Genomic DNA, 26308 nt, shown 5'->3' on the forward strand with positions numbered 1-26308 from the left:
CAAAATTAGAGAATTTACCATGAAATGGAAATTCTCGTTTCTGCACCGCTCGAGTGCTGAGCCGTTGAAATTGTGTCCCTGAGGTCCTTTGAAAATCTGGCCTTTCCATGTAACTCTACACTGCAATAAAAAACCTGTGGCACTGACTCTCAGAGACCAGGTCAGCTGCCTTGGGCTCGTGGGGCTTGGCCTGCAGGACTAGAAACTGCAGGGTATACTTTTGAGCTTTTGCTGGTGCCTGGGCTTTGTCACCCCCCTTTTGTGGATCTCAGAGCCCAGGCTCCAGCCCAAACTTCTACACTGCAATTTTATAGCCCCACAATCTGAGTCCCATGAGTCCAAGTCAGCTGAGCTGGGCCAGCTGCCGTCATGCCGTGAGTCTTTTATCGTACCGTAAGAGTTTACTCTGAAAGCCAGTATGCTTGAAGAAGCTCCAGCAGAAGTGAGCTTCTTTCTTCCTTTCTGACATTTTGATAAATGTGGATCCTAGTGCTTGCTCTTCCATCATACCACTTTATAAAGCATCATATGCAGTTGTAACGGATATCAACAAAAAATGGCGAGATGTCTGGAGTTCAGCAGGTTAGGTCCTACTGCAATTCTGCAGTCAGCAGATCCAAGAAAAAGCTTCTTTCAAAAAATGATCACTCTCCCCCTGTTTCTATTGATGCCTCTAATATAAACAAATGCTTAAAAATATTATTCCAAAAAGACTGTTGTTATACATTTTCCAGGTGGTTTGATTTTAAATTTTTTAAATTATTTTGCACCCTTTTTTAAACCTCCAATATTGAATATTGGATGTGAGGGATCAGCAATCTGATCCATTATGTCAAGAGATGGGATATTAGATTTGCTGGAACAATGGTCTGATCTGCTGTGACAAGAAACAAGATACTAATCTGGATGGACCAGTCACCTTACAGGCAAATATGATAGCAAACAGACTGCAAACAGACCGGACATTAATAGGATTTTAGAATGTGAAATTTCAACATTTGGATCAGTTGCAGAAGGATTTTATTAATTATTATTAACATATGTTGCTATGGCAAATAGCCTGATTTTGGAAAAAACAAAAATGAGAAAAATAAGTTAATTATCCCACAATAGCAGACTTGCCTGACAGAAAAAAAGATGTCTTCCATCTCAATGCACAAAGTAGAGATTGAGAAGACTATTGGGCCACATTCCCTCTTCACATTCAAGTGCAAGACCCCCCTGAGTTCCGTGGGTGTTGAATGTGTGTGTTTGAGGGCATAATTTGGTCCGTTCATAGATCTGCATGAGTCAGAGAACATAAAATAGTAGGATGTAACAAATTACAAGGTACAGATGTTGCACCTTTCTAATTTCCCATTTCTCTCCCTCTTTCTGAAGTAAAAAAGTAAACTAAAGCAAAACCCCGGCCTTCTCTTTGATTGCTGAGTAAAGGTTAGTGACTTTACTGCTTATTCTGGGAAAGGGAAAAAAATGTTAAAGTACATCTTCCTGGGGAGTAACTATGAGTAAAGACAAAGCTACAATTTTTATTTCCACAGTGTCTTACCACCTGGTTTCTGTGTAAGTGACCTTGGGATTCTAAGGTATTCACTCAGTGGTAGTTTGCCACTTGAAAATTATTTGCCTTCCAGCCATGGGGCTGGCAGCTTTATTCTTCTTGTATAGCAATTGTTCCACTCTGACATTTGTGCTTCCATCCAGATCCCACTGTTTGCTATTTATTAGCATTTTATCACATTTATTTTAACACATAGTCTTCCATAGTCTTCCATACTCATTTACAAATCCCCTGAAAATAGCTAAGAGTCATAGTCATAATTTTTCAGCAGAAATTGGACATTTACAAACTGTTGAAAGGCTGTGCTAGCTATGGGAAAAGATGTAATCCAAGCACTAATCTTATGAGCATCCATCTGAATAACCACCTTCCATAGACAATGGAAATACTCAGTCTACAGGATTTCCGAGTAGGCTTTTAGATCCAGATTATCTATTGACTTCTGGCCCCTTTGCACTGCCACACTGGTGAAAAAGAACCAGAAAATAGCCAGATCTTAGTGTGTTCTCCATTGGCTCCTGCCAATGTGCCAGTTCCCACGCTCAGCCTTGGTATCAGGGGCGGGTAAGGTGCATGGCTGGAATGTTCCACACTCCAGGTATGCTCTGCTGAAGCGTGATCCCTTGCTCTAACCCATGTCAGGGCTTAAACAGTAAAGATGTATCCTGAGAATCTGGGAGCAATAATTGGGTCTCTGATAGACCCCATACCTTTGCAGTGGGCAGAAGCTCAGCAAACAAACATTCTAGGCCTTAAAGTGTTTATATATGAAATATTTATAGACATATTTAGTAGAGCTTTTCACTTTTCAGTAGTTATTTTAAATCTAAGGTTAGCAATGACCAAAAGTTATTCTCATCTGATGGTCAATATTATGTGGCGGCCAATATGAAATGAGTTTGATGCTTGCAGTCCAAGTCTCAGTTGATAAGGTCCATGATCCACCCCATGTCATCCACTCCCAGCTTCTGGCAGTCAGAGGCCAGGGACACCGAGAGCTTGAGGTTACATCACTGACCATCTTGACTAATAGTCATTGATGCACTTCTCCTCCATGAATTTATCTAATTCTTTTTTTAATTCTGTTATAGCTTTGGCCTTCACAGCTTTCCCTGGTAATGGGTTCCGTAGGTTAACTGTGTGTTGTGTGAAGAATTACTTACTTTTGTTTGTTTGAAACCTATTGCCTTTTGTTTGTCTTTGATTGCCTTTTCTATAGAGCAATAGCAAAAACAGTTGTCAGAGACCCATGGGGGAAAAAACATTTTTTTGTAAACTTTTGGAGACTCTGTAGATTGTTTTAGCTGAGGAATATTGTTGCAGCTCTTAATTTTGTGGCCCCTGTGTATATTCGCCTATCGTGCCATTTGTTGGAAAAATACTTAAATTTTTGTTTTTACAAAAGAAATACAGCTGAACATTTAAAGTAAACTGTTATATAATATAAAAGACTTAAGGATGCAATGGATTTTTATATAGCAATTCTCTTTTGTATTATAGACTTATAATTTTTCTCAATCACTGTAGCTTGGATAATTTAGTATCGCATGCCCACCAATGGCACTGTATACTTTTCATCATAGACAAGACTATGTTTATCTTCCCTCTGTCTTCCATGTATCATTTTGAAAACTGACCCCTTGCTGCCTTTTTTCACTGGGAGACAATCATTGAACCATAAGAAAAAGAATGAGTCTTGTGTCTGTCTGACATATAAACACATATATACATGCATAAAATAACCTTTAGAAGTCCTTTGTTTAAGACAAGCAATTGCTCACGTTCTCAAAATGGTGTGATAGGGTAATCCAAAATAGCAATTACTAGCTTAAATAGAAACTGTTCTTGAGAACTTTATTCGGTATTTATGGCTGCTTTTATAAATGTTTACTGTATTATTGTTAGTGGATGCAATGGGGAGTTGGTGCTGTTAGTTAATAAGCCTATGGTTAGGGAGAAAGGCATGCTATAATTTGTCCACCAGGCTCATGTGCTCAGTATGGTTATTTATGGAGCGCATACTATTATTGTATTTGGAAAATTGATACGTAGCCTTTTTTTAAGGTACGGTATCTATTTGTTAGTACAGTAATCAAAGAAATACCAGGGTCATATCCTCAACTGGTATAAATCAGTGTGGGCCGGCTGAAGTCCGAGCATTGTGTCTAAGGAATTAACTTTTCTTCTCTTTCTCTTAAGTTTTCTCTAAAAATGCAACCTACTTGGCTTCATCAACCTGCTTGGGTTAGAGAAATAGGGGATTTTTCAGAGGGAAGTGGTGGCAATACTGTTCCAGTGGATGGAAGCTTCCTGCATTTCTAAGGATCCCAATTTACTGAAAAAAACCCATCAGGCTGACTTTTGCAAACACGCTGGCCAACCTCCAAAACTATCTTGTTTTGGATGGACTTAAGAGACTGTATTTTCAGGGGCTCACTCTTCTCTCCCCATTTTGCTTCCCTTTTTTCTTCTTTTTTCAGAGTTTTGCACTCTGTTTAGACTTAGGGTGACCAGACAGCAAATGTGAAAAATCACGACGGGGGTGGGGGGTAATAGAATCATAGAATATCAGGGTTGGAAGGGACCTCAGGAGGTCATCTAGTCCAATCCCCTGCTCAAAGCAGGACCAATCCCCAACTAAATCGTCCCAGCCAGGGCTTTGTCAAGCCTGACCTTAAAAATATCTAAGGAAGGAGATTCCACCACCTCCCTAGGTAACGCATTCCAGTGTTTCACCACCCTCCTAGTGAAAAAGTTTTTCCTAATATCCAACCTAAACCTCCCCCACTGCAACTTGAGACCATTACTCCTTGTTCTGTCATCAGCTACCACTGAGAACAGTCTAGATCCATCCTCTTTGGAACCCCCTTTCAGGTACTTGAAAGCAGCTATCAAATCCCCCCTCATTCTTCTCTTCCGCAGACTAAACAGTCCCAGTTCCCTCAGCCTCTCCTCATAAGTCATGTGTTCCAGTCCCCTAATCATTTTTGTTGCCCTCCACTGGACGTTTTCCAATTTTTCCACATCCTTCTTGTAGCGTGGGGCCCAAAACTGGACACAGTATTCCAGATGAGGCCTCACCAATGTCGAATAGAGGGGAACGATCACGTCCCTCGATCTGCTGGCAGTGCCCCTACGTATACATCCCAAAATGCCATTGGCCTTCCTGGCAACAAGGGCACACTGTTGACTCATATCCAGCTTCTCATCCACTGTAACCCCTAGGTCCTTTTCTGCAGAACTGCTGCCGAGCCATTCGGTCCCTAGGAATCTATATAAGAAAAAGCCCCAAAAATCGGGACATCTGGTCACCCTATTTAGACTCCACTGAATGCCTAAAATTCTTGTTACAATATTGCAGGCCCTCAGCCAATACTACCAGTAGAAAAGAAATATCCCAGTAGTGAGGATCGCAAATATTGCCCTTTGGTACTATGAGCCAACTGTGGAAAAATCTGCATTAACGATGTGAACACAGAATACTTACCACTTATCACAATTACCAGGCACCTCTACACAATGACAATGGTCTTGACTAACTTTAATCAGACACCATTCTAACCAAATAGCTCTTGCACTCCTAACCATCTAAGATATACAGTACATACAGGAGGCATGCAGAGTAAATGTATGCTTCCCAGCCACCTATGTCAAAATAAGTTGGTTGTTCTGAGTCTCTATTGCTAGAATAAAAAGTTATCTCTGGCTTCATCCAGCCCTAAAAGTACCTTTCTGTTTTAGTTTTGTTATATTTTAAGACTGTAAAAGATAAGTTTTAGGCGTAATTGAATCAGGCAGCATTCAGGTTGATTAGACAAGTAAAATCTATCGATGTCTCTACTTGGAAATAGCAGGCTAAAACACCAGCATAACACAACTAGCTTAACTGTGGGGGGAAAGCTTCAGCTGGTATATTTCAAGAAGTCTTAGTCATCAGATGAGGAAACCTTATTCATAAGCTTTCCGCCACATGGGTTCTATGGCATTTATGGTTACTAATTTCCTTATTTTTAAAATGAGATGCTTTAACTATATATTCAAAAGAGGACATTTCCTTAGGTACATATTTGAGTTCTATATCCCTCTCCATAGTACATTCAACTTGCATTCAGTAAGTTCAATTCACATATATAATATAAACCCATAAATAATATTCTATATAGTTGTATAAGAAGCTATGAAACACCCACACTTGTTTATTATTATTTTTAGGGCCTGTACATTTAGGGCCTGATTTTTTAAACATGCTAGTGAGGCCAATGTGTGCGCAAAATATGAACACAATTACTGTAACAGTATGTGCAAACCACAATACTTACCTGTTCAAATTCATAATTATCTAATTTGCATGCACAGGCACAGTAACTGACAGTGCAAATTAGGTGTACAAATGTGCATGCACGTTTTGTATCTGCCTTTTAAAAAAAATGTTAAAAATCAGATAGTCTGGCTTTAAGAAGAGAAAAGTGTAATTCTTCTTTCTGAATCAGATATTCCAATTTGGCTCATATAAAGGTTCAGTGGAAAATATCATGAAGCCCTTTAGTTCTTGTGCAAAATGTCACAAACTGAATTGTTTTTGCAAAAATCTTTAATCAAAATTACAACCCCAGACATTCACCTTTATAAAAGAAAGAAGGCTATATTTTAGCTGTAGATCATTACTGAAAACTATTGTAGGTTTGGGGTTGCTATATTTATAACAGCAAATATTGAACAGTGTCTCTATCTGTACAGTTTCCAGAATTTCTGAACACAGAGAAACTAATTTCCAATAGCCAGTTAAGCTTTGCTACTAAGAAACAGCTCTATATGGCATCCATTAAGCTTGTGCAACAGGTGAAGAGGGAAAGAAGGAAAACAGTCAAGAAGCCACCTATTAATAGATGTAGGTGGGTGGGAAGGGTGAAAAGCAGAGCAAAAACAGCAGTTGCAACAGCAGCTGCACTTTCTGCCAGATCCAGAGTTTCACCAGACCCATCAGTGTTTCCCATTAGATATACATTATTAATACATTCATTATTTTTAATTAATAATGTATATATAATAGGGAATACTGGTGGATCTGATGAAAACTCTGGAACTGGTGCCCACTTAATATATACACACATTTCTTTTCTATTGGTAGCAGTATTCCCCATTATCGGAACAGGAAATCTCTCTCAAGTCAGTTAAAAAAAAACCTTCTAAACTGGGTTAACATTGAAAGTATGATCACTGTAATTGCTTTAATCCTGCAGAATGTTGCTTTCTGTTTGCTGTGTGGTGTTTTGCTATACATACATGAATAAAGAATAATTCTAAACAAGAAAAGAGAAAAATTTGGAAGGCTGGTTGATTTTTGTTCTTTCCCCACAACAGAAACTACAAATTAATTTTGTTTCCTTTTTCCAGTTCCTTGCCAGTGCTCGACCAACACCTGAGGGATCCTGAACAAACCTCAGAGTAAGTAATTAACATTCAAAGCCTCAGCATTCAGACACCTTTTACACTTTCTCTTGCTTCCAACTAGCAAAAAAATTTCCAAACAAGCTTTTAATTAACAGGTGAGTTTAATTGATATGTAGGTTGTCTGTGAACAGAAAGGACCTTAGTGAGGAGGAGGGGAAAAGTCCATCATACTCACTCACAGTTGAAGACCGTTAATTCATTTGCACCTGGATGTTTTGAAGGAATCAATTTACTGTAGTGAAGAAAGGAGGCAGAAAATCAAAAGGTTGGAAAGCAGCAGAGAAGGAAGAGCTTTGTTATAAATGAGTATGTTTATCAGAGTGATTTTTTTAATTTTACCAAGTACCCTAATGTACCCCAGTAATGCTTTCTTCCAGGACAGAAATACTATGTAAGTAATTATTGCATTAATGAGATATATTTGGTAGAACTCATATATTTCCAGGGCACCTCATAGGATTGGGCATATTGTTTATTGACTAAATGTTGTCAGCCTTTTAGCTACGCATTTCTAAATAGGTAGATAATGAAAATATCTAACCTATGCTTGTATCTACAAGGGATTCTTGAGAAATTGATGACCCAGCCTACAAGGTAGCCAAAAAAATGTGTAAATACTGAACAACTGAGCATATAAGAGAGTCATTTTCAAGTAAGCCTAGGTGTACACCATTTAATCAGATGAAAATATCATTGTGAATAATGGGATGACTGTTCTGTGACTGGGTTCCAAAGTGCAATTGTGGATCTGCTAAATAATTGGGTGTAAGGGGTTGTTTGTTTACTATTAGTTTTGGAAATGTGGAAACAAATGGGGGACTAAAATTTCAGAAAAGAGAAAATATTCAGCTCCTCATCAAAGGTGGTAACTTGCATGCATTATGAGAAAGAAAGAGGAGCATCATGATATGTACAGGAATGAAAACTTCTTAAATGTGGAAAGTTGCTGTGTTTTTGAATAGGGTGTCCGTCCTTCCTATTCATTTCATGGTGACATTGAGTATTTGTGGGATTTATTTAGTTCTGTTTTTTTAACTGTTGGCTTCAGAAAGTAGTCCAAAGAACCATGAATGCTGGTAACAAATTTAATCATATGTGTAAGTAGCCAAATATTTACAGAGGCTAGACCATATTATCAAGATGTTTGCTCATTTCTAGCATGCATCCTGCTTACACATTTTAATGCTATGGGCTCTCTTTGTATGCTAGGAATAAAATCTGCACCCTGTCGGTCATGTGCACTGTGACAAGCATTCCGGTAAATAGTTTGTGTATGATTAGGGCCCTACGAGACATCTTTCTCCTTCCTTCTGTGCCACCCTTACTCCTGTTGCTGAGCGCGCATTGCCATATGTAGTCCAACATGAATTTACTCACGTGTAGTTCTATTAAGTGGTCACCCAGTTAAGAGTTGTACTTACCATAAGAGATTATTCGAATTGGTCTATGCAAACCCATGCATGAATACTTAGAAATTCTTGTTGTGGTATTAAAACAGCATAGCTTGTCTCCAAGAGCATTTAATCTATCTTTTAAAAATAAGTGGACTTTCTCAAACCGTGATGTCCCCATTTATCTTCCCTGAAAGATGATATTTCACAATCAGGTGCACCTATCATAATAAACCATTAAAATGACTTCAGCCTTTCAATGTATTTTTAGAATTTCATATTTCACCAAGTGTTGTTATATATAATTCATGGCGGTGGGATATGATGGGATATGACATTTATCTCATTTGTGAAGAAAGGCCAAATAACTCACAGCTGTGTATCTTCGAATAAATTATAATCATCCTCACTCACCAGCTTTTATTTTCTTATTTCTCTTCACTTTAATTTATGTTCTATGAAATATTAATTCTCTTTTGAGCAACTTGAGTCGTAGAACTGCAAATGTCTACATACTTGTCGCAGCACAAGGAAGTTCCAGGTGTTTATGCTTATAATTAAGCCAGGTGTGTGTTTGAAAAGAGAATTCATACTGGACATGGAAATCTGAATAGGGGAAACAGTAGCCCTGAGAGTAGTAGGATAAACTGATAGTACAGAATTTTTGCTGAAAGATATCCTCTCTTTCCAGATATTTAAGCCTATAGTATGGGCTTAATCCTTTTTTCTACACAGGCACATAAAGTAGTCTCTGTTTCAGAATTCGGCAGATCCCTTTTTCTCTCTTTGGATCAGTCACTAGTGGGTGACAGCTGTCACATAACATGTTTCTAATTTTGGTTCTGTTGATGTTGCTAGGTGATGATTTTCCTGGAGCACAGAGTGATGATGATCCCAATTATTAATTTAATGCAAGGCCATTAGTATGGGATGTAGTGTTCCCCTGTGGAGAGAGCATTTAACTGTAACTCAAGGAGAGCCAGGTTTTATTACTGGCTCTGCCATTGACATGCTTTGTGCTACTGTGCAGTCAGTGCCTCAGTTTCCACTTCTGTAAAATGGGGATAATACCACCTCCATTGTAAAACACTTGAGATTTACTGATGGGGAAGAATACTATATAAGAGCTAGGTATTATAATTATTTATTAATTTCAATGGGTTTTATTTTCAAAAGCACCAAGAAACCTCTCATTAGGCACCTACCTACATCTTTAGGTGCCTAAGGGAGACATGGCTGGATGCTGCTTCACAACCACATTGATGATGCAATTGACTCCAGCCTATTACACTGTGCTGCATGAGATGGTTAGTGGGAGGTATGGTTATGCTCATTGTGTCTAGTTGAATATGCAAAAGTTTTTCAAGCTAATGATAAATCTGAGTGTGTCCATTAGGTGTTTGAGTTTCAGGATGGAACTAAAATGGGGCTGGCATTAGACTGACCTATCTGCCTCTGAGGAGACAAATGTTTTCTCTGCTCTGTATTCAGTTTTGGACAGTCTTTTTCAAGGAGGTTATGAATGTGCTAGGCATGCTCTGTGCCACAGGGTGTGAGCTGGATCCATGTCCTTTCTGCTCAGCCCAGGCCAAAAAGGAAACAACTGGGCCCACTGTTGGCAGGGATTGTCAATATTGTCTCCCTACGAGATGTCTCTCTTCAAGAAAGCTATTGTGTGGCCTCTACTTACGAAACCGTCTTTGTCAGTGAAGATGCAGCCGTATATTCACCTGGATTCATCCTTGGGGGAACATCATTAAGAAGGTAGTGGCAATTCAGTTTCCCATGATTTCTCTCTTTCACATTCACTTTAAAATTCCATCCATTCTTGGCTGCATTGGATGATGAGACGTCACCCTCCTTAGACACAATTGATCATGACATTTTATAGGGATATCTACAGTCATTACTTGGAGTATTCAGTTAAGTATTCTGTTCATTTTTGCTTGACAGGTCCCAAATGTAGGTTTAGGCCAGTTGCCTTCCTGCCCAACAGCTATTTATCAAACCTCTTGCTTAGTGTGTATATGAGGCTGCTTGGAGAGTTAGTGAGGAAACATGGACTGCTGCTAATGATCAGTTCTACATTTCCATCATACAAAATTTGGTGGGTGCAGTGAAAAAAACAACCCATTGGTCTAGTTCCTCATCTCCCTTAAAGCTTCTTCATGACACTACAATGGTGCAAACCCTAAAAGGGGTCTTCAAGCTGGTCAGAAGCTACCCTGTCCTGAGGAATCTCCAGTTCTTGAGATTTGATATAGCCAGTTCTACAGTAACCCTTCTGAGCCTCAGTTGCAAAAAGAGGCATGATCAAAGATATGACTAGACTGCCCTTCTATTCTAGCTATCCCCAACTGCTGGAGACATTCTGGAGGGCCATTGGCAGCTGGTATATTTATTCTTTATTTTAGATTTAAATATTTAAAAGATATCTATTGTGATACAGCATGGCCAGTGTTAGAGGGTTAGAAGGGAGCCTTATTCTCTGTACAGGGAAGAAAGTTTGCTATAGATTAATTAGATCACCTGAAGCCAGTCGCCTGATAAAACCGCCCTGCTTCAATCAGACAAGAGGAGGAGTTGAAGCAGAGTAGATTGGTGTTGGAGCAGAGAGCAGTTTGGAGGGAAGCAGAGGAGAGTTTAGAGAAGTGCTATGGTGGGCTAAGAAGACCAAGACCCTAGGTAAAGGGACACCTGGTTTGTGCAGAGGGAGGGCAGGAAGCCCACAAGCTGAAGGGCAGGAGAGGGAAGTAGTCCAGGGGAAGGAACTGCTATTCAAGCGGTTTACCGCTATCTCTAGGGGCCCTGGGCTGGGACCCAGAGTAGAGAGCAGGCCCGGGTCCCTCCCTCTCCACTCCCCTTCTCTCTGACACTAATGGGGCAGTTAATGCCCCAGTTCAGGGGCAAGAAACGGTGCCCTGAACCTCCCCCCTCCTTCCCCCAAGAAGAGAAAGTGTGAGACCCACCATAGTAGTGCCGGCAATTTGCCACCCTGTGCAGAGGCTGCAGATGCCTGGCATTTAATTAATATTACATATAACAGTGTTAAAAAACATTCAAACAGGAAAAAATAACTCAACTCAGCCAAGCAGCTCCTTTACACTGCCCACCTTTTTGGTAACATACCCTCAGCCCTTTCCAAAGTCCCTGCTAAACAGATGGTGTTTTGTAGTATGCCCAGAAGGTCACTGAATTCAAAAAAGGGGAAGAGTTTCCAGAGTCCTGGGAGCTTCACAGAGAAGGCCCTGCCAGCAGCCCAGACCCTCTTTTTTATAATGAGGGAGATCCGGCTCAAGGGCCCCTGATAATCCCAGCTGTGGCAGCATATCATGGAGCATCCCTGAAGATGATCTAAATTGTTTTTGGGATTGACCCAAGGATTGGGGGTGAAAAGGCTTAAAGGCACCTTTGTGTCTTCTTCCCTTGAGCTAGGCATCAAAATCCTATCCCAAAGGTCTGTCTCAATAGCTTTGTAAAACTGCAGAATGGCAGAGGGCAAAATGGCTAAGGCTTAATCCAGATAATACCATAGTGATATTGGTGGATTGGGGGTCAGCAACTGGAAGACTTGGCAGAGGTAATGCTGGCAGTCTGGACAATTTCTTACCTTTTAGAGTTTTTCATTCTTATTTTGTTTAATTACAAAATATTGGTTTTTAATAAAATAGATATTTTAAGTATTTAAATGGATTTAATTGTATATTAAACAGTGATCACCGCTATACATTGAGAGACAAATTAATGAATCAGACATTACAGTACTATCCACTGGGGCTCATTTAAAAGCAAGTGCATGGCAGAGCTGGGAACTGTCTTAAGTACAAATGTCTGTAATGTCTGATTCATTAATTTGTCCCTCAATATAGACTAACAATCATACTCTTAAAATAGGTGGTTTTCAACTTTATCATAGGGTGAGTCATACTTTAATAGAGTTTCTCACAGACCCCCTACCTCTATCATTCGTCATAGCATCGCTGCAGCCCCTACTGTAATTGCGTTCATGGAAGAGTCATATTTAATATGCAGTGATTATATATGACATATTATTTATAACATCACACAACAATAAACTAAAATCATTGGCTACATAGCTGTCTTGTAATGCAGTTTAGCATCTGGAAAGAAGGAAAGCTGGCATCAGATGATCAGCTAGCTCTCTAAGGGCCACCAGCAGTTGATATTTAGTAGTTAAACTAAAAATATAAATAGTGGGGGGGAAGGAGAGGAAGACATTGTCCAAATGTTGAAGCAGGATGACAAAAAGTAAATTCTTATCGATGCTTATTCTTCAGGAGACTTTAGTCATTTTGAATTCCAATGATTGAATGTCCAAAGAGCAGGAGATAAAACAAGACTATTAATGTTACTACTTAGATGGGATAGAAGTTAATCTACTAAATCTCAATCTTTATTGAGATCCTGTAAAAATTTTAATGTAGCCCTGTATACCAGTGGCATCAGTCTGTACCTATCGGCTTTTTTGCAACCTGCCTCTCTGGCAATGTTGTTTTCTTTATATAGGCTCATTTATTTTATCATTTAGCAAGATTAATGATCATTTATATTAGTGTGGAAGTAGGGGGGAAGGCATGTCATTCCATTGTACCTTTAATGGCTGTGTGTGTGTGTGTGTGTGTGTGTGTGTGTGTGTATGTGTATATATATATATATATATATATATATAACCATAATATTAAAAGACCAATGTGAATAGTCTATCTAAATGCAAAAATCTGGATTGAGCAGGGAAGGAAAATGGTGCCTGAGTAATGTTAGGGTTTATAACCACGGCTGTAGGAATGTGTGTATATTATAACTAGTCCATAAATGTAGTGATGAGGATGATCAGTAAAGAACCCATATATGTTTGCTTTATAGTCCATCCACACACTGTTTTTTGAGAGACATGAGAGATATTATCCTTATTTTGCACATGGGAAACCTGAGACACAAGAGTTATGTGACTTGTCCACAGATACATGGTGAATGAGTGGCAGAACCAGGATGAAAGTTCCTATTCCAATGCTCGGATCAGGACACACCATCCCATGCCATTTTAATATTGTTTCTATTCCATATTTACTACAATTCAGTTTTAACTTGAATGAATATAGCGATAACAAAGAGTGCCTTTCAGCAGCCCTGGAGACTGCAGCCTATTGTTTATCCACAGAACAGCTAGAGCAAACCTCCCCACACCACCCTTCCAATATGCCTCATTGCTGTTCTGAAGGAACCACTTCTAGCTGTGAAAGAGTAGTTTCTCTTGTTGGGCCTCTCTTCTGAGATGTCAAATATTGCCAGGGCTGCTGTTTTGGGATGTGATCAGGTAACTTGTATAAAGCCATAGGTACAATTTTATATGCAATTAAAAGACAAGGCCCCTGCCCTGTGGAGATCACAGTCTAAATTCAGTGCACAGCGAAATAGACATATATAATGAGCTTGTATCATGCAAATCACTGAACATCATCACATAGCATTATTCAGTCTCTATCAATCTTAACTACATTTGAACAGTACATTGCTCTAGACTGGTACTCCATGAGTGTCATGAATTAAAATTTTCTTGCTGCAAAGCTTTACTAGTGCCTATTCTCCTAACCAATCAAGATGTGGCAAATCGTTTTGAAGTAAAATTTTCAAAACCTTCACTTAGGAGCCTAATTAAATCCCATGTAAAATCAATTACAATTTTCATTTACCATTGCAAGTCTGTAGGACTTAGGCTTCTAAGTGAAAGGCATTTCCTTTATGCTGTGCGAGTTTTTAAACCCTACATTTTTTTTATTTGGTTGGTTTGATTTTATTTTTCCTCTCACAGAGATCCTCTGTGGGTGCCATTCAGTTTCTGAAATACTTACTGCCACTTCGACGTCATAGTCCAGTTAGCCATTTGTGGTCATTGCCCTGTCAGCAATCACTGAGGCATTACAATGCTCCTTTGTATGTCATGTGTTCGTGGAAAAAAACCTGTTTAAGATCTTATCTGGATGATAAAACATTTTGAAATTTCTATGCATGTCATCCAGTCTGAGTCCTCTTACAGAGCAGAAAAAAATAGCACATTACAGTGCTTTCACTAACAGCCAGATCAAGATCTGCTGAAGTCAGTGGCAAAAATCCCATTGACTTTAGAGGTGCAGGATCTGGACCCAAGTTTGCAGTGTATTTTGTGTTTTCTGCCTTTCTCTTTTTTTAATACAAATTGTTATATTACTTGGCTGTCCTTGTAGAACTAAATAATTCTTGCTCCTCTTCTAGCTTTATCATTTTGAGTCCTAGAATCAATGCAGCATTTTATTGTCTATTCTGTGGTTTATTTTTGCATTATATTTTCTCTTACCCTCTGTGATGAGAACTACTATAGGCCTAGGACACAATGATTTTCATGGCTCCTTTCGGAAAAGCAACTGTGCTCTGTGTGCATGAGCAAGGGAACAGCAAGAAAAAGAACTGGGCAATTTAGTAGCTGAGGCTGAACTGTCCAGCCTAGAGGGGAGCTGCAAACTTATGTTAAGGATATATAACAGTGAAGGAGTGACATGTAGGGAGTGAAGAGGTGGGCCAAAGGAAGGACTTGTAGAGCTGATTAAGTATAGTTGACTGTTATAGGATTAAAATATTGCTCCCCTTTGATCACTAAACTGATACCAGTGTGCTACTTCAATGGAGTGTTGTGATCAAAGGGTTAAAAAAATATAAACTGGGGACACAGATGGGGTTGATCTGGTGCTTAGTGTGACTGTTTTGTCTCTCCTTTTCCCTTTTCTGCCTCTTTTATATTATTCAGTTCTGTGCATTAGATCTTCTTTAGTCTTTGAAGTCCTACCTTGCATGCTATTTTTTCTTCAAAAACATTTTTTGCTTATCTGGAGATTCACAGCTTTGTTACTGCTCTTATGTTGATGAAGCATTTTTTCAGGGATGTGTTTATTTTCATTCATGTGCCATTGTGGTCCTACTGCCTCTGTTCTGAATGTTGTTCCAGTTCTTAGCAGCCTCTTTTCATCATTGCTTTTAGCATGTCCAATCCTCATACATCAGTCTTTTGGAAAGTTTAATTCCTCAATTCTTCAACTGATGGTATCAGAGCTATTTATGTTCCTAGGCACAGCCAAAGAATTATAACCTGTGTGCTCTGTTCCGCTTCATGCACGTGTTTGTTAGTAATGTTGTAAGAAGTTGCACCAGCTATTCCCTGATGTTGTTGTGTACAAAAAATATATTATAGCAACTTTAAAATGTTTAAGAAATAAGCTTTCTACTTATGAACTTTTACTTCCTGTTCATAGCAGGCTATTTTAGCTAGCTAACATACTGTTAAACAAGTTATTACTTACTTGTTTGGGTTATTTTCAGATTTTGTGGAAGTCTTATAAATGGCCAAGTGCTGCAGCTAAATATTTGAACTAGATATTTTACAGGTCACTGGAGATTTTATTTTAACACTTCTAAAGATTCTGTTCAATAAAAACCCACTCCTAAACTTCTGCTCTTATGTTTTTTTTTTCTTCTATGTTTTTTAAAAACTTTTTCAAAAGTGAGTGTCATTGTTCCCAAGCCCACCATCTAATATTCAAGAACCTTTTGGCTCTTTCCTGAAGTGTTCATTTTATTATTTGAGTATTGGCATCACAAAGCTCTCAAAGCCACAAAGAAAATGAAGGTTACAAAACAGATTTAAAGATTCTGCAAAACAGCTTGCAAACCATTTAAAAAAAAACTTACTAGTAAACTTCAAGTAGTGCACAGATAATGAAGTTAAGTAGTTCAAAATAAAAATGAATCATTGGCATTATTTTAACAAACATACTGAGCTTGGATTGCTCATGATTTGGGAAGAGGATTGCTGATGATTTGGGAAAGAGTTTAACGCAACTGATGTTCTGTGAGGAAGTCCAGACAGTAGAAAATGGAACAGTTGTATTATCAGCACTCATTTTTAAGAGTAACCGAAAGTCCTGTGCTGTACTTAAGTACTTGACGAGATGGACTGAGAGGTTTGCTTGTAGTTCGGGTACAACTGCAGGAATCTCATTTACGGAGAAATTCATTTAGGGAGTCTCTCCCAGAGCTGAACAGTGAAAGAAGCCAGTGACGACAGGAATCTATTGATAAGTAACTATTTTGTATTTTACTCAACCTGTCCCAAATACCATAAATTAACCCAGATGACCCTTCTGATAACTGACTATTCAAAAAATAATATCTCCCTCATATAGCACTTGACATGAGTAAATCTAAAGCATTTCACAGAGAGAGGTAAAATATTATCTCACTTCTACAGATGAGGAAATTGATTCATAAAGAGTTGAGGTGACTGACCCAAGATCATCCAGCAGGCCAGTGACAAATCCTGGAATCGAACCTAGGTTTCCTGAATGATTTCTCTATTGAGTAGAATACACTCCATCCCAAAGAGATGAGCAGTGCTATTCTGATCATATAGCGTATAAAGTTAAGCAGAAATATTTTGATCACATCTTACAGAAGGCTACTCTGGACAAGATCACGGAGTCAGTATTAGCAATAAGAATTGCCTGTCTGTCCATAGAAAGCATTGACAACCAGCATTGCTGGACATGCTGACTTGTGAAGTAATTAGAAAACTTAAGCAGAATAAAGAGGACACTTGTACAGACCACTGTGAAAATCTTAAAGCTTCAAAAACTGTAGCATCCTCCTATGCTATATTTAGTCTACTCCATGTACCACACTTGGGAGAAAAGGCAGGAGGTTTCGCTGTGGTCTTCACCAAAGCCAATACTACACTCTCATGACTGAGAATAATAGTGAGGTCAGGTTCATTTCGTGCCTAATGCTCCTTGAAGGTTGAGTTCTGCCCTCAGTAGGAACCATGTTTGCATGATAGCAAGCAGAAATTGACTCTATGTACCATAATATAATTGTCACCTGCCAAGACTCATTGCAAGGATGACCTTGTATCAACCACTGTTTTTGTGATTTATTATTGTATGTTCATTTCTTTAAAGTACTGCATAAGGGGTAAATCAAAAGCAATACCATCCAACACTTTTCCCCTTGCATGAAAATTTCATTTCAATACTTCTCTAGAACTAACTTGAGGAATTATAGTTTAGAAGTTGAAAGATATTACATGGGAAAACCTCTCAAACATCTTAGTTAGTTAACTGGTCTTTGTTTAGATCAGAGTTCCCATCTGTTGTGTTATGACACATGACTAAACCAATTTGGTCTTTAATCCATAAAACACACTGTCAACCTTGTCTGTCTCTTTTGATGTCATTGCTTGTTTGACTATGACTACAGTTGTGAAAAATTGAATAAAAACAGGCCACTTGCTTATATTTGATATGCATTTTTGTAGATGTTTTATTCTATTTCCATATATACATTTTCTGAGGACTAGTCTTTAAAATTACTTTTTTACTTATCTTCATGACTCTAGACTTTGAAGTAATACTTCAGTGACAGCTGAACTGAGACATTTAACAGCTTCCTGAACAGATCTCTTTGCATTCTGAACCATACTAAAGAACTCCTTTCCTCTTGAAAATTTTATCATGTAGGAGGCTATTAAAGCTATGAGGATAGGCTGAAGCATGAATAAATTCTGAGACTTACTGATGATGTCATTATACTGGTCAATAAAATACATAGAAGCAAGGACTTTTCATGCCACTAGGATCAGCTAACCAAATCAGGATACACGAGCAATTAACTCTTTAATTAAGACAAATGGGTGACATTAGCCCTCCTTAAACTCTGCTCGTCAGCATTTACAAACAGAAAAAGACTGATGTCTCCTTCCCAATAAATGTACCTTTTATTTTTCATTTGTTGACAGCACTCATTCTTTCCACTTTGAAAACAAATTCACTGGAAAACACTGCTGACCACAGAGATATAAACAGCTCCGTTCAATCCATACAATTTCTCATTGCTTAAAGGTATCATGATTTTAATATATTCTCTAGCCAACTTGCATTCAATTTTTGTTGGTTTTTTTAACTGAGAAAAATACAGTCTTGCTCTGCCCAAATGCAAAAAACTCCTTCAGTGTGACACTTTTGAAGCCATTCTGGTATGTAGTGGTGTTGTAGCCTTGTCAGTCCCAGGATATTAGAGAGAGAAGATGGTTGAGGTTATATATTTTATTGGACCAACTTCTGTTGATGAGAGAAAGAGAGAGGGGCTTTTGAGCTTACCCAGAACTCTTCTTCCATCTGGGAAACATATTCAGGCCAGGTCTGCACTACAGATTTACGTACCTCTGAGCGACGTAGTTATACCAGTCTAACTCCAGTGTCAACAGAGCACTGTCCATGGGAGAGTTTCTCCCATCAACATAGCTACCACCTTTTGAGGGTATGTCTATGCTACAAAATTATGTCAACCTAAGTTATGTCAACATACAGCCACCGCAATAAATAAAACGCTTTTGAATATCCACACTACGCTCCTTGTGTCGGCGGTGCATGCTCTCACCAGGAGTGCTTGCACCAATCTAACTGTCAGTGTGGGACATTGTGGGACAGCCTCCAAAAGCCAGCAACAGTCAATGTAAACAACATAGTCAACCTAATTACATCAGCGTTGACTCTCTATGACTCTCTCAGAAGTGGAATTATTAAGTAGGTATAGTGGGTGAATTATACCTAAGGAGCAACATTTTGATGTAAATATTTACAGAGTTAGTCGACCTAACTCTGTAGTGTAGACCAGGCCTCGGAGGTGGATTAACTGCTCCAACAGGAGAAGCTCTTCTGTCAGCATAAAAGTGTCTTCACTAAAGCAGTATAGCGGTGAAGCTGCAGCATTGTGAAGACAACTCTGAGTGTCACTGCTAAATACAAGATGGAACAGGTGTTTAGCATAAGTTACCACACATTTCAAGGGACCTTTCAAGGTGAAGTGGCCCATTAACACCCCTCCAGTCATGAAGAGGAAAAGAAGGGGGAGAAATGAGCTAGAGGGGGCTTGTTAGTGGGTTATAGATTGTTGTAATAAGCCATAAATCCAGTGTCTCTATTCAGTACATGATTTTTAGTGTCTAGCAATGTTATGAATTTAAGCTTTCTTTTGAAAGCATTGTGCAGCTTTCCTTTGAGGATGAGGACTGATAGGTCAGAGGCAAAGTTATCACTTTGTGCAAGGTTTCAGAGTAGCAGCCGTGTTAGTCTGTATCCACAAAAAGAAAAGGAGGACTTGTGGCACCTTAGAGACTAACAAATTTATTTGAGCATAAGCTTTTGTGAGCTACAGCGCACTTCAGCTTATGCTCAAATAAATTTGTTAGTCTCTAAGGTGCCACAAGTCCTCCTTTTCTTTTCACTTTGTGAAAAGTGCTCACTCACAGACCACCCAAATACCCTGAGAGAGCCTGCTTCAATACATAAATAAAACCCACTCCGATCTCACACACCTACTTGTCACCTGTCACCCCACACTGGAATACATATGGGCTGTCCTCAAACAACTACAACCCATACTCCATGGGAATCCCATCCTAAAAGACATGTTTCCTGTACCCCCACTTCTGGCCTCAAACAACCCCCCAACCTCTCCAAGCCCATCATCGGAAGCAAGCTCTGCACAGTCCAGGACATACCCACTCAAAGCGGCACCAGACCCTGACGGAAGAACATGTGCTAAACCTGCAGACATATCTCCCCTGCTACAATGATCAGCACCCTCACAACAGACCTTTCAAAGTGGGTCCTATGCATATCTAACATGACATATGATGTACCTCATACAGTGCATTTAATGCCCCAATAGCAACTATGTGTGTGAAGCCAGACAATCGCTATGCTCTTGAATGAACTCACAAATGAAAATGATAAAAGACAAAAACACTATGTCCCCTGTGGGTGAACACTTTTGACGAAGCCATCACTCCGTACCTGATATCATCCTCATTCTCCAAGGAAACCTGCACAACATTGTCAAAAGATTAGCCTGGGAGCTTAAATTCATTACTCTGCTCATAAGTGCTGGGGGTACTGCTGCACCCCTGCCTTGATTCCATTATATACAGTATTTACAGTTCGGTTCAATGGCTCTCCGCATCCCCACTATAAAAATTGTTCCAGCACCCCTGACTCTGCTAGACCTGAAATATCATGGACTGAATAGAGACATTGGGTTTATGGCTTATTACAACAATTCAAACCCACTAACAACTGCCAGATGCTTCCCCAGATGCTCTCCCCTCACTCCCCAGCCTTCCTTTCCTCCCTATGGTATTAATGGATCACTTAATCATATTTTAAGGAACCATTCAAGATGAACTACTTATGCTAAACCTGTGGTTCTCAACCTATGGGAGGCACAGGAATGTGTAAAGGGAGGTGCAAGCTGTATGTATTTTTTTTTTTTGTTGTTAAGAGCTCTGGCTTGGACTGTCAGCCCTGGGTAGCTGGGGCTGGTACAGAAGGGCCATGAACATCCCGGTGGAAGGAGGAAGGCTAAAGGGGCAGCTGGCCCCCCAACCACCCCGTGCTGACAGTGGGAGGTGCAGCTGCATGGTGCGCTGCAGGGTTCTTCGCTAGTCCTGCACAGGGCTCTCTTAGCAACTGTGACCCATCAGACATCCTTTGCATGGTTCTCCCTCCCCCACCCCCCAAGTATTTAAAAACAAACGTAAAATCATTATCAGCAGTGCACTGTCAGTAAGAAGCAGCTTACATGAGAAATGGATCGTTTTGTGACACAGGGAGAAAAGTGGACAACACAAGACAAAGTGAGGGCAGCAACAGAGGTTCCAGCAAAATGCAGAAGCCAAAAATATGACAAAGCTTATTTCAACCTGGGCTTTACATGGAGCGGGTCCAGCGATGCACTGAGGCCTCAATGTGTTGTATGCGGTGAAGTACTGGCAAATGTTTCAGCATCTTGAAACAAGACTCCTACCTTGATATCTAAACACACAGAGTTTTTCCAGAGGACGCTCAGTGACTTAACAGCACCAAAAAAAAGTTGTTGACGTGTACAGCATTGTTAACATGAAGGCTACTGGGGCTTCTTACCATGTGGCTTTGCACATTGCCGAAGCTGGTAAGCTGCACAAGGTGGATGAGAAAACTACTACTTCCAGCTGCAAAGGATATGTGCTCAGTGATGATAGGAGAGAAAGCAGCACCATGGCTAGACATGATCTCACTTTCTAACGATACAATTTCATGCCATATTGTGGAGATGGCTACCGATGTAAAAGAGTAGCTCCTAGAAAGTGTTCATCAGAGCCCTTATTACTCAATTCAGATAGTCTACCAATATATCAAATTCTGCACAGCTACTGGTGTATATTCATTTTGCTACAGCAATAGAACTAAAACTTTCACTTACAACACAACTGGTTAAGAGCTTTATAAACTGTTTAATAGTTTTGTCCAAGACAGAGGCCTTGATTGGGGATGTTGTTTTGCGATTTGCAGCGATGGAGCACGGTCAATGACAGGACGGCATAGTGGGCTTGTGACAAGGGTATAAGAAGTGGCCCCTACAGCAACCTGGAATCCTTGTATGATCCACAGACAGACATTGGCTGAGAAGAAGATGGCAAAGGAGCTCAACAATATTCTTTATAAAGTTCATATATTTTACTGCAACAAAGTCGTACCCAGTGAATTCAAGTGTTTATGCCATTTTATGCTATGAGATAGGGGCAAACTTCACTCAGTTGTTATTACGTTCAAAAGTTTGTGGGCTGTCCAGGGGCAAGATGCTGACAAGACTGTGTGAACTGCATGAGGAAGTCTGTATTTTTCTTGCAGATAATAACTCTCCACTTGTACAGCATTTCAGTGACTCTTGTTGGATATCCTTGTCGTATCTGGCTGACATTATTTGAGAGACTGAATTCTCTGAATGTGTCACTTCAGGGATGAGATGCAAATGTTTTCATTGCTAATGATTGGATAGAAACATTCATTAACAAACTTGAACTGTGGTCTTCACATGTGCAGCAGGGATCCGTTTCCATACACCGAGGACGTTGTGCAACAGTGCAGTGACCTGTCAGTTGACGATATCCATGTTGCAATTGTTCAGCACTTAGGGGGTCTGCAGGATCAGTTTTGTGAATACTTTTCCTGAAGTGGGCAAAGACAAATGTAATCAGTGGATCAGGAACCCATTCGGCTTTAAACCAAATCCCACAGATATGCTGTCCTCAAAAGAAGAGGAAAGCCTTATTGACCTGTCAAGCAACAAGGAACTGCAGCACAAATTTTCACAAATGCCAATTGCAGACTTTTGGTTATCAGTAGGATCTGAGTCTTGTGAGTTAATGCACCGGGCTCTTAAAGCCTTTTCATCCACCTACCTATGCAAGTCAGGCTTCTCAGCATTAGCTGCGATCAAAACAAAGTCTCTCCTGGCTTTCTGTCGAAGATGACTTACATCTCCTCCTTTCAACAATGCAATCATGAATTCCACTTCTTTGTGCAACCAGGAAACACCCCTCCTACTGATAAGATCGGACTGATAGATATTATACTGAATTAATATAGCACGGTTTAGTGTTTGATGTCGTTTCCTAAAATGTTTGGGAAGTTTTATTATAGCTGCTTCCATTTGTTCTGGTTTTAACTTAAAATTAATACTTCTGAAACTCCTACTGATCTATAATTGATGAAATCTCAACTTTTGTATTCATTTTTGCAACATACAGGATTTTCAGTTTGTTGTTTTAGCAAACTATGGGGAGGCACAGTCATTTTTTCCCCTAGGTCAGGGAAGCTTATTATGACAAATTTTGTCTAGCACAGGGGTTCTCAATCTGCTCCATCTTGTATTTAGCAGTGACAATCTGAGTAAGTTTCCTGGACCTGAAGAAGAGTTCCGTGTAAGCTTCAAAGCTTGTCTGTTTCACCAACAGAAGTTGGTCCAATAAAAGATGATATCTCTGTCTTGCCTGACAGTGGTTCAACCCTTCCTATTCCCCATATTTATAAGGAAAGGCCTGGTGGGACAGGTCACATTCCATATTTGTTGTTGTCTCGGACTGAAATAGATCACCCCATTGCTTCCAGCTTTGTCCTTTTACGGGGAGCAGATACAGAAAATTCACTGACTTTTTCCAGGCATGGAGAAAGAAGACAAAATGGTGGGTGGACCAGCTGAGAGTCTGGAAGATGGCAGGAAAATGGCCTTCGGTATAGCAAACAGATTTCTATGGCATCCTGACAAAAAGTGAAATAATGTAGCTATACCCATGCAGCTGCTTTATACACAGATCCTAATGAGTGAGGCTTTTGTTCTAAAAATTGAATGTATTGTATGTATATTTTAATTTTAAAACCCTCATAAGGCCAAATTTCAGGGGGGGAAATCTTGCAGCCATGAAAATTTTCTGGCTAGTGCAAACCTGCACTTTGCCAAAGTCTAGATGCTAGGGCTCTCCTGAGCTGACGCTGCCAATTAAAACAACGTATGGAGCAGTTTATGATATAGAATGCTACCCCCCTTGTGTTGAGCTGAAACTGTCAAAACTACATAACACACACGAGGAGAGAGAACAAATCCCATTCACAGATTGCCAGCAATGCACATTTTCGTTGTTCCAGAATAGTAGAGGTGCTGAGACAACTTGAGGGTCAACTGCATGAAAATTCGAATTTCACTGCCTTTCCCCTCCATCTCTTTGTTCTGCTAATGCTGCACTATACCATTTTAAATAAATAATTCCAAACTGTCTATTCAAATAGGCAAAATCCCTAGAAAAATTTCTAATAAGGTAAATGAAAATTATGTACTATTATTTATATAGTCAAAGAATGTTAGGCACTTTACTGACACAAAAAGGAGTTGGATCATGCCATTAAGAGCTTAAAACCTAAGAGGCTTTTCCAACGCCTATTGACATCAGTGGAATTTGGACCATTCACTAAATGAGCATGTAACTTAACAAGGAAGACTAAAGCAGCTAGGGTGGCTAGGGTAGAGAGGTTACACGTGCAAGATTATGAATATACTTAGATGGAGCCATGGGTCAGATTCTCTGCTGGCATAAGCATATGCACCTCCTTTGTGCTCAGTCTAGTTGCTTCCTCTTACACCAGTGGTGGAAATGGCTTGACGCCTCATGTTTGTTGATTAGCCAAATACATGCAAGGCAAATTTATACTCTCAATCCTCTGCTCTTTGCAAAGAGGGACTGTTACCATGGTAACAAATGCAACACATGGCATCCGTTTCTTCACAGAGTTACAGGAAAGCCTCTTACGCTCTACATGATATTTAATGTCAAATATATTCAGTCATTGTTTCTGGTGTAAAAGTAACTTCACGGCATATTGGTGTGATGGCTTTTGTCATTTTTAATGTTTATTTGCCATTAAACTTTCCATCAAGTTCCTGTATTTTAAACTGTATGTTAATAGTTTTTGTTTTAATTAGTTGAGGCAGGATATGGGGTTGATATCGAGGGCAGCTAAGTGGAAGTGTTGCCTGAAGGCTATCTACTAGATTCCTTGGATTTTCACAAGGAGTATATGGTCAGTTGTGCCTGGAAATGATGACAATTTAGTCCTGATTTTGCAAAAGAAACATTTCTCCAAATCTGTATCTTAATATGTGCCTTCCTTTGAAAGCTTAGCTACCAGACACCGAACAGATTATATTAAGCATGCAAATATGGGCACCTAATGTGAGGCAACTAAATAGAGATTTTTTTGTCTGTCACAGGGTGGTCTCCTGTGAATCCCTTCAGGCCCTAAATGTAGACCACAACCACTCCAGTTCTCCTTCACCACCACCATTTTTATTACAGTGAGTCGCCAGCTTCCCCATTTGCTTCTGGAGAAGGATACAATAGCAGCAGCCCTTCCTGCCTACTCCTTCCTTCCTTCAGGCCCCCAACTCTTCCAGCTCTTCCTTTTTGTCAATGTATATAATCCTATCTACTGGCGTTGCTTCCCCTTCAGTTGTAGCACTACTCAGTGAAATCACACCCTCTGTCAAGTGCCTGTCTTCCAATTAATATATACAGGTAGGAGTTAGTGCCAACTTTGTAATATTTAAAAACTGCACACTCCAGCCAGAGTGCCAGAACCTCCTCTGCCCCCATTTGCTCCCCTTCTCCTCCTCTGCCCGGGTCTGAAAGGAGCTGCAGCTGCATGTCGGAGGCAACCCCGGCTGAGTAGGAGCTGGTGCGGGCAATGACCCGGTGCCTCTCCTGCCCACAGTAAATGACTTTGGGTGTCCAGTCAGTAGATCTGATTGGACACTGTCGGGGCCCCTTTTCAACCAGACTTTCCAGTTGAAAACCAGACACCTGGCCACCCTAGTATTAGAGTGACAGAGTTAGCTCCTGACTGAACACACCCTGTTACAGGCATGTACATAAAAACAGTCTGATATCCAGAGTTGCTGGGAACCCACAACTCCTAGTGCCTCTGATAATCAGGCCACTATTTATTATACAGGTGCCAAAATATGGATTTAGGCTCCTAACATTAGGTACCCCAATTTAAAAACGTCTTCCTGTTAAAGACTAGACCAGTAAGCTTTCCCCAGGGAAATGGATGAAATATGTATGCCTTCTTTCATTGACTGGAGTAGTTAAAGATGCAGGAAGAGATTTTTTCAAAAGCACTTCCAAGTTCCTTAAGCACTCAAGTCCCACTGGAAATCAATGGAACTTGGGTGCCTGTGTCATTTTGGTGCTTTTGAAAACTCCCATAGAACTCCATAAGGACATGAAAATGACTTGGCTGTTTGTTTACCCGGCAGGTGATGTGTGTAGGGATGGGGGATTGTTCTGAGTCTTGCATCCACCTGACTGGGCAGCTAAAGCTGTTGAAAATGGCAGCACTTTCTATATGTTGAAACACCAAATGATTCCACCTCGAATAGGTAAGAGGACAATGACATAGGGAGCATAAAACACATAAAATGTCAATAATGG

General features: G+C 39.8%; 1 protein-coding gene across 1 annotated transcript in view; it reads left to right on the plus strand.

Moving 5' to 3' along the window:
• Positions 1-26308, plus strand: part of TENM2 (teneurin transmembrane protein 2) — a 1431609-nt gene that overhangs the window by 343995 nt on the left and 1061306 nt on the right. The window contains exon 3 of the mRNA XM_074960653.1: positions 6956-7006. The gene's annotated coding sequence lies outside the window, so the exon portion shown is untranslated. The remainder of the gene's footprint in view (positions 1-6955; positions 7007-26308) is intronic.

This window comes from Natator depressus, chromosome 8 (genome assembly GCF_965152275.1).
Source record: "Natator depressus isolate rNatDep1 chromosome 8, rNatDep2.hap1, whole genome shotgun sequence".
Classification (NCBI taxonomy): Eukaryota; Metazoa; Chordata; order Testudines; family Cheloniidae; genus Natator; species Natator depressus.